Source organism: Sceloporus occidentalis, unplaced genomic scaffold, assembly GCF_023333645.1.
Source record: "Sceloporus occidentalis isolate IW3139 unplaced genomic scaffold, rSceOcc1.0.p SCAF_40, whole genome shotgun sequence".
NCBI lineage: Eukaryota > Metazoa > Chordata > Lepidosauria > Squamata > Phrynosomatidae > Sceloporus > Sceloporus occidentalis.
Genome location: NW_028317020.1, coordinates 730201 through 740605, shown reverse-complemented (window position 1 = coordinate 740605; position 10405 = coordinate 730201).

Below are 10405 nucleotides of genomic sequence, written 5' to 3'. Positions count from 1 at the left end.
ATTGTGTTGCCTATTTGCTTTCTGTGTAATAAATGAGATTGCTTCAGGTGAGGAGTGCTGGAAGGGTGGAATGTTAGAACAGATTTACACCTGTCCCACATCTTAAATTGACAGCACTATAGCCTACAGAGATGGCCAGTGGTGCCAGTCAGTCTGGAAGTCATCACGTAACTCCTATGTAATAGAAACAAGGTTACAAGCGTATTCACAACACACTGGCTTTATATGTAGCTCTACCACTTTATTGCTCAGCAGAATCCATTGTACTGGATTGGCAGTTTGTATAGAACCAATTTTATGGAGAAAGTTTACTTTCGAGTACTTCGTGTACTTTAGAGATTAGAATCAAAATGGCTAACATCATGGTAAACGTATATGTATGCATACATTCCCCATGTATATTAGTATATTTTCCTCTTGAGTCTATCTCATCTTTGAAAGTGTTAATAATAATTTCTTAGTATTGTTTTTTCTTCTTTTTAATTTGACACTTTGCAACCAAAATATATTTTAGACTATAAGCTCTCACAAGCAAATCCTTCATTTTATTTTATAGCATGTAGTGCTGGCTTTATGTCAACCTCATTAAACTATAAAATACTGCAGAATGCTAGCTCTTCCAATCAATAAATCAATAACAATAATAATCACGATTGTGTTTACTATGTTTTAGTGCATCACTGTTTGAGTATTAGAATACATGCAGCACCGGCGCCACAGAATTTATTATATTTCTGAGCAGATCATGAAATCATTCTAATCTGTAACTAGACAGTGTCCTACCAGCTGTCACAGATCACAGCTCACTATAGTAGTACTCTGCATCCCCCTGGAAGTTTCAGCATGCCATGCGATATATTAGGTTTTATTGCACGTTAATAGTGTGATTGGTGTGCACACATGCTATTAAAAAAAGAAAGAAAATGTACACTTGTTTCTTGTTCTTTACAGTTTGTTTCTTTATTTTCTTCAGATATGGTATGGGCATACTCCTAGCTATTATATGTTTTGGGGTAATCTGAAGTATTGTTCTTTAAACTCTAATTAAAAACTATACCTCTTATAGCTGCTTATATCTGAATCCGCAAACTGATATTTTACAAAGTGTTCTAAATTCTGCTATCAGCTAGTAGATAAAAGCAGAGGCTGACATAGAAACTCTTATTGAAGTTTAGCTTGATCTCCCTCCCACTATTCTCTAAACTCAAAGGAGCCATCAGCACCTCTACAGTAAAGTAGAATTTAGCCTTCCTCCAGATAGACACTGTCCAGACGCCTCAGGAATCTGGCATCCATGTTTTCTTCTCTTCAAGCTACAGAAGAGGTCACACATTCCCACCATGCATGGACCTGTCACCACTTCTCACTGGCTGTTGAAATGAGAGCTTCCTTGGTCAACCCACTCAAGAGAGTGGAGCCAGTGGCACTCACTCCCTGTCTTAACACACACTTAGATGTCATTGAGTCCATTAAGTCTCAGACTCTGCGGGTCACACGGTGAAGGGAAGTCTGCAAATGAACACGGATCTAGAAAGAAAAAACCTCTCAGAGGTCTTTATCTGGACAGGGACCAAGTAATGTTTGGCAATTCAACAACATCGGCATTCTGTCAAGGACTAGGAGGATAGCCTATATTTTTAACCCATGGGTTGCTATAAAACATAATTAACTCCTGGAGTGCCAAATTGGTTAGACCTGCTATCTTGAGAATCTAAAATATTCATATTTCCTATTGAACATGAACACCTATTCAATAGAAAATCTATTCAATATGCTGCTCTTTCTCTTTCTAAACTATTTCTGACATGCAGTATAATAGTTATATGTGTAGTATGGATCACTGCAAAAGCAAGGATAAATGCTTAAAGCCTATTTTTCAGTTTTATCCTGTTCAACAAAAAATAAAGTCAGCACAGAATGAACAGCATGACATGTATAAAAGAAATGTCTGATTAGCTCATATGGGTTAAGTAATAAAAATCCATTCTAGATTGTTGAAAGTCGTTGCATGTGACAGGTAAAGGCGCCATGGAACAATGGCCTAGACTTCAAGTGGCAAAATCAAATTCTCTCCAAATTCTATATTGTTCTATAGAGTCAATTTATCAAAAGGGAATATTTATTTGACACTTTGATGAATGAGCTCTATACAATGACACTTGATTTGGAGAGCTTTCTGTGCCAGTTTAGGTGTTGTTTTAATAGGTAATCACTGATTAATAAATCTGATTACACATTTCAGGTTCACCCTGAGTGTCACTTGTTGGAAAGGATCCCAGTACTAGTATACAGATTATATTTTTTTATTATTACACATGGATTTACTTGAATTTAATGAAGAAAAAAATAAATATGTCCTTCTGAACAAAAAGTAAAACCCTGCTTAATATCCTTCTGTTATATATACAGACCCCTTTATTACCAACCTTCTACATAACTGTTTTTGGGAAAATTCAATTCCTGGTCTAGTATGAATGCATGCCTTCAAATGTTTTTTTTTAGGTGGAGATGTGAAACAAATTGATTACTTCCCTAACACCCAATGTTGGTTTTTCCTAGCAAGAAACCTTCAATTTTTACAAATATATTATTTTCCAAGACAGACATTGAGTGACAGCCAAATTACAGGTTAGCTTTCTCCTTCTCACTAAATCTATGTAGGGTAGATGCAGCTGAAAGCTGATACAGAATTTCAATGCTTCCAAATGTTATGCTTATGTGAATTAACTATTAACAATCTGGAACAATATTCTGAAATGGTGCTCCAAAAATTAAACAAAAGACACAGAGGGTAATTTGGGGGCCCAAATACTAATTACCGTATTTGCTCGATACGACCCTGATTATAAGACGACCCCCAAAAATCAAAATATTAATTTAGAAAAAAACCAAAAAGCCTGAATATAAGACTACCCTATAGGAAAAACATTTTACTAGTAAATATTAATTAATGTAAACTATTTTTTCATATTTAACAAAAGCTATGATTGAGAAAAATATATATTTTTTATTTCCTTTTATTTGCCAACCTGCCCCCCCCCAGTTATGCACATCTGCCCCCAGGCTTGCCACTCTGCCCCCAGAAATGCCTTATATCCCCCTATTTGCCACTCTGCCCCTTGATGTGCCCTTTGACCCTCTATATGCCACTCTGCCTCCAGAAATGTCTTCTACCCTCCTCTATGCCACTGTGCCCCATGATATACCTTTTAACCCCCTATATGCCCCTCTGCCCCATGATATGCCTTATACCCCTATATGCCACTCTGGCATATAGGGGGTTAAAAGGCATATCAAGGGGCTGAGTGGTATATAGGTGGTTAAAATGCATATCATGGGGCTGAGTGGCATATAGGGGGTTAAAATGCATTACTGGAGATATATATAACTGCTAACAGCAATCACACTCCTATCAAGCCAAGGCAGTACATGCTGGAACCCGGGGATGATAGTAGTGTGATTACAGCCTCCCTATGCCATGCTACCACCACCACCCCCCTTACACATCCATGCTATCACACACACACTCATTCACAAACATTTAAATACTCATTCATTCCATTAATCACACATACTTCACACTTTAATCACAAAAAAAACTTTACAAAGAAAATTAAAATACTACACATACAAAGTTTACACACACAAGCATACATATTTTTGTGGCATTTAAAACATACAGGTTCACTAATGTACCATTACATAAATCTATTTATCACAGATGTTGATTCCCATGACAATGAGAATTTGATATTAAATGTAGGATTATTTATTCAATAATTAAAAGAAATGTGTGTGTATATATATATATATATATATATATATATATATATATCTGACCAAATCCTTTAATTTCATAAAGTGTCAATGTTACGCAGGGTTAAAGGGTTAATATATTTAAGTAACCCACTGCTCTCCCATTCATTTTTCTCATACTTTCATATTAGGTGATAATATATAATATATTAAGAAAGACATACAAAATGGTATAAAAAATGTAAGGTGCAAAAGAATTTATATATTTAGAGATGTTCAGATGTGTGTTAGATTTATATACAGACATGAAGGAAGGTAACATGACCAGAGCATGAGCCTGAGTTCAACAGGGCAGCGGGACTATTCTACTTTTAAAGACTTGTATGGTTCTGTATGTGTTTTTATGTAGGCAATACATAGATAAAACATTTATGATTGTTCTTTTTTGGTCTATACATCAAACCTTCCATATACTTTTTTTTGTTTTACAATTTACATGCCCACAAGGTATAAACACATATTCTATTTACAAGTGTGTCTAGCAAATAATTTTTAATTAAGTTTGGAAAATCGTACTGCAATACCATTAGGTAATGCCAGGTAGATCAAGGATATTCACATCCGGGAACTCTCCAGGTAAAGCCAGGTCTCTGGGTCACCATGCTCTGTCTCTGGAGAGGGAGAGGCATTTACCATCAGACTGCCGCACACTTTTCACTTTTAAGCTGCCTGTGGCTAGCCTGCCATTATTGCCTATTGTAGAAACTTATAGTAATAGCGGCAGCTACCATACATGCCAATGGTTGCTACTGCTATTGCTTCAGGGACTCTATTAATGAGCCACTTGCCTAGGCTTGCATCCTGGACCAAACATTACCAGAACTTCCCTGTAAACTGACAAATAGGTTTGTGAGTGTATATGATATCATGTCACAGGGGGAAAAAGTGTGAAGAACAATATATTATGTTATACTTATTAATGCTTATGTATGATGAACACAACTCAACTGGATAAACTGCCCAGAGTAGGCTTTTCATAAAGGATAGTTACATCTGTGTGATTTAATGTTTAATTTCAATGCAAGTCATCTACAACTCACCTCTTCCAGAATAAATACCATAACTGCAAAGAAACTCCAGATTCAGCAAGGCAGATATATGTTAAAAATTGTATTTCCTTAAAAAACATTAACATTTACCAGCATACCCAGGAACTTCTCAGGCCTGCTCCCCAGGGGCAGCATAGGGGCAAGACTGGAGTGGAGCTGGTTATACCTACTTTTGAGAATAGCAAAGGGCACAACAGGGTGTAGCGCTAGACAATACTTCTACTTCCTAGAGATCAAAGCATGCCACAAACGCCCAGAAATTAGATAAGACACTGAGAACCGGGGCAAACCGAAAGAGTTACCAGAATTGGGAAAATTCATGTTTGCTTCTGATGCCCAGTATGCATCTTGCACATACAGTGTAGCTCTCCCATTGAAACCAACACTAGTAGTGGCAACCAATAACAGTGTTCAGCTAGCCTACTGCCACTACTCATACTGATTGCTCACATTGATTTCCCATTGACTTTACTGGGAGCGCTAACTCCGATATGGTAAGAATGGATTCACCAATTTGGATTTCAATTTGCATTTAACATGAAACTATCTCTGGAGGGGTACTTTAAGTTAAAGTATTATGATGTATGCATTCTTTTTCAGTACCTTATAATATAATACATATAATTCCAGCCCTGGCAACTCTGTGCACAGTCTGCTATTACAGCACATCATCATGTTTATGAATGTGCACACTATAGCAATAAAACCTGCCAATTCATGTGCTCGTTTAAGATGGAGTATATGTGTGTATGCTTTAAGAGTAAACAAAAAAGGGTTGCAAATTGAGGGGGGGGGGGTGTAGAAAAAAAACCTAGGTTCCTTGTAATGTGCTTTCTTTTTTAAAATTTTATTTATTGATACATTTATATGAAAATGCAGATGGAAAAATCAACATAACAATGTACAAAATGCAATGAAGGCATATGTGCACCTATTATAAACAATTAAATGTCTTTAGCTATTGTAAATGATTGGTGGCTTATTATGTGTATTGAATTCTGATATGTCATTTATGTTTATAATATAGAACGTAAAACGCTACATTTAGGACAATCATCAATCATGCAACAGCTCAACTGATCCATCCAAATAGCCAAAAACAATAGTATAGTATAATACACTGTTTAATGTCATCTTGCATAAAATACAGTTACTTATTGGTTGAGTATGTGAAGGTTATACATTACATATACCTATACCCTCAATATGTTTTCTGTTTAGTACAGGAAAAAATAAGCATGCTTTTAAACCTATAACTAACTAATTTCACGAAAGTTTAACATAACGAAAAACTTAGGGCTATTGGTATTATTTTGGTTTTGTGCCAATGTGACCCAATTTGCTATCCAAGAATGCATCCAAGTTCTTCATAAGGGAGCAGCAATACATATGGTCATCTTATACTAAATCATATTTAATGTACTGGACATTTGGTAGTATTTAGCTTTTTTGTTCCATTTTATAGTAGATTGAAGGGGGTAGAGGGAGAAATGATAAGGAAGTTAGAGTATGTATGCATGTATGTATGTGTGAATGTACATGCATTATAATGAATGTGTATGTGTGTGTTAGAGGGAGTGTTAGCATGACTGTATGTGTTTGTGTTATTATGAGTGTCTGTGTTAGCAGGAATATATACATGTAAGTCTGTGTAAGCATGAGTGTATATGTGTGTGTATTAGCAAAAGTGTATGTGTAAATTAGGGTTATGTGTATTAGCATGACTATATATGTGTGGGTTAGAATGATTTATCCTGGTTTTTGAAACCATCAAAGAAAGTGGAAAAGAAAAAATGGTTTTTTTTCTCCCATATCTTTAAAGTTTGTGGAAAAGAGGAGGAATAAATCTTGGCAGTGTAATTTGGATGAAAAAAGGTAGAAGGTAAGAAAGAAACCAAATTTGTTTCACCAAAGTGAAGAGCAAGCAGAAATTGTTTTTGTATTTCATTTTTAACCATTGAATTTTATGATTTGGAAGCAAAGTTTGGTTATCTACGTGAAACATATGTCTTCGAATACACTACAATGTATTGTGTTCTCTGTTTATTTGTAAATTCAGTGGGATAGTGCTACCAGTGACGTTGCAGCCCCACTGCATTCTGAGTGGAGAAGAACTAAATCTGGACATCCTTCAAGCTATCTTCATTATACTCAACTACAGGCTTATCCAGAGTGTGTCCTTATGTGTCCATCCATTGCTGTGGAGAGGTCAATTTAATTGGCTTTTCAGATGCAACCCTTAATGATTCAGTTATAGGAAACAGGACTGATAAACCATCTGTCTGTTACTGAGCTAAAGCAAAACATAATTTGTGTGCCTGAAACAAAATCTCATTTTGAAAACAGAAATAAATGCTGCATGCTCGAAGATTGTTCAGCCTGTATAATGACAGCTGCTAGACTACTCCCAGTACCCTCAACCAGGTGCAGATTGCACGGGTACTGTAAACGCTGTTACAGTCTTATTAAACATGTGTTTCTTCCTCTTTAGGATAGTATGTTTGTTTAATACCAAATGCCTTGATTCCATACTTAAAAAATAAATAATTCTACATTTCTTCAATTGCATTAGGAAACACAAGGCAGAACATGTTTTTCAGCTTGATTGACATTGTCATTAACCAAATCAGGATAAGAGCTGTCAAGCAAGAGAAATTTCTAGAGCATACCACCGTAAACTGTGCAGACACTTAAACTAGCAGACCATCCTCCATCCCAAATAAAGGTGACCCTACAGTATGTCCATTGTGTTCCATATCATTAAGGTCCTTAAATAAGGTTGTAGTTGACCAATGGACATTGTAATTTGATGTACTTTCATTTAAAGTAATAATGTAGGTAGGGTGACCGGGCTCCTCAGAGGGGACAATTTTATCTCAACTCTCCAATATACATTTTTAGTTGTCCCCAGTGGAAGGAGCCATCTGGTCCTCGTAACCATAAGACTAGGAGTATTGTGAGGAATCTAAAGTTATACATCATCCACATGCCACCTATTTTTTAAATTTACTTTGCTCAAGGTCCTCCACCTTCTGCCAAATTACTTACCTGCAAACCTTTTAACATTTTTACATTTCACATACCTAGGTGCAAAAGGGAAATAAAGCCAGTGCCATGTACATCTGACAATATATACATTAATGTATTTTTTTGTTCCTAAGTGCTCTCAGTGTTATTTTGATTGCAGCAGGTCACTTTGGTATAAAAGAGGTTAATATCCTTCTGCAAAGCTAAGCAAGCAGAGCTGTTTTATTATTTTTGTCCTGTAGTCAATTTGCAATATGATTGAGTTTGAACAGCATTATGGACGGAAGGACATTAATAGGATTCTCAGCAGAGCAGGACAAGGCTCCTGAGAGACAGCAGTACTTGAAATAAGAATTACTAATAAAATCAGAGTGCTTTGAGCTGGCATTCTAGAGTTTAATAACAAGATACTAAGTTCCAACAGGATTTTTTTGTGTTAACCCAATTGCATTTTTTTGCTTATAGCAGTGGTACTGTGAGTGAAAAGTTATATTTTTAGAAATTTATAATTTTAGTTTGGAGCTTATTTTCAAATGGGTGTAAATGTGATTTGGAATAATATCTTTAATCATAATGTGTACACATTAATGTGTAGAAATTCTCTAGTAGTGAAGCACAAGCAAATCTGCCGATTATTCTTACTCTGTCCTAGTCTACACTATTAAAAAAATACTTATGGGGAGAACAATCCTCAACTCAGAACTGCCCTCAAAAGAGAAACTTTACTGTTTAAGAATGAATCTTTTAATAGGCATCTCTGTTCTAGAAAGATGGCATTTTTTTGAGATTGTGAGAAATGTATATAAGTACATCTTTGTATAGAGTGCATAAAAAATACCCGACTTAATTACAATAAAGACTGCACCATAATTAAGCTGGCCTTATATAATTATGTAATGAATAGAAGATGTGTATTTGATTTGCTCGGCATACGGTACAACAGCTCAAAACTGGAGGTTTACAGATAATCTGCCTATTGGCTTTAGATTACAAATCAAATTTATCCTGTGAAATACAAAGCATCCAGCCACTTCTGCTAGCTCCTTTAACTATGCCATGCCCCCACCTGCAAAATCTGTATTTCGTACAAACAATTGCTAATGTCAATCCAAATGCTGTTTTTTTCATGAATTTTCCTTTAATTAATAAAAAGACAAAATGTTCAACTTTGTTTACAATTACTGACCTTTTGGGATAACTTGGGCTATTTATTTAGAGTGCAGAAAGGGGTTTGGTAGGGTTGAGTTTTTGCAGCACAGTGAAGGTACTTTGGGGAAACAAACATTACCGGTGATTTTCCATGTAATAACATTAATTAGCTTCACTGGGGCAAAAAGGGTAAATTGTAGTAACCTATATAGTAATGTTTCAGATATGGGCTCAGATCATATTTACTATAGAAGTGTTTATATCCAAATATTCTTATAGATTTATATTAAGAAAAAAGAATACAACGATTCCCATTAGAATTGATTATTTTAATTAATGTCTTGTAAGCTTTATTTTCATATATTTTAAAGATACATGTACTGAGACCTACATTTTAGTAATATTAAAATGACTGCTTTTTATAAATATGTATTCTGAAATGACCTTTATCAGAACATAGGTAAATGATGGCATTTATAAAGACGTGTAATTAGGAACAGAATTGCAAGATAAAAAGGCTTAAGCCCTAATATATAACATATATGCATCTATTCCTTTTTTTGTTTCTTCTTCAATCATATCTTATAGAACATTGAATTATCTCAGCTGATGTTATTATAAAGTATAGCATCATTTATACTGCCAATGCAATAATTAGATTTTTATTGGTTTCGGTAATTTTAGAAAATTGCTTCACTTGGAATAAATGTGCATTTGTACAGTTGTCTCTGGATTGATCTCCCCGATACAGTTATTAGACTTCTGCAAAATAAAATAATTTTCTCCCACATAAATAAATAAATAAAAGATAAAACAGAGAAGCGGTTTTAAGAAAAATGAATATCACTGGAGAATCTGTTGGCAAAAACTAATTAGTTTTATGGGTTTTTATTTAACTCTGAGAATTTATCTGTTTGTCTTAATTCCTTAATAGATGTGCTATTAGAACCAACCATTTACGTTCTATTATTTTCCAAAGTAAGAATGATGATATGACATTTTTATCATAAAAAGATTTTGAATATGAAAGCTAATTTTGGTAACACAAAATAATTTTTAAATGTAATAAATAAATTAGATTACAAAAGTGATGGATAACCCCCCCAACCCACCAAATTATAAGTTTACTGTATTATTTTATCCCTACAAATTAATAATTTTATCTACCTTCTAGTAGATTTGACATTAAACTTATTTTCAACATATGACACATGACAAATGTTACTTTTTGAAAGGAAAACATGCGTCTTGAAGGTCAAAAATAAGAAATCTGTATTTTAATATAATACTCCCATTGATTGGTAAACATTTTTTGTTGATGCTGCAAAGCTAGGTGCTTAGAAAAGAACTCATCAGAAATAATT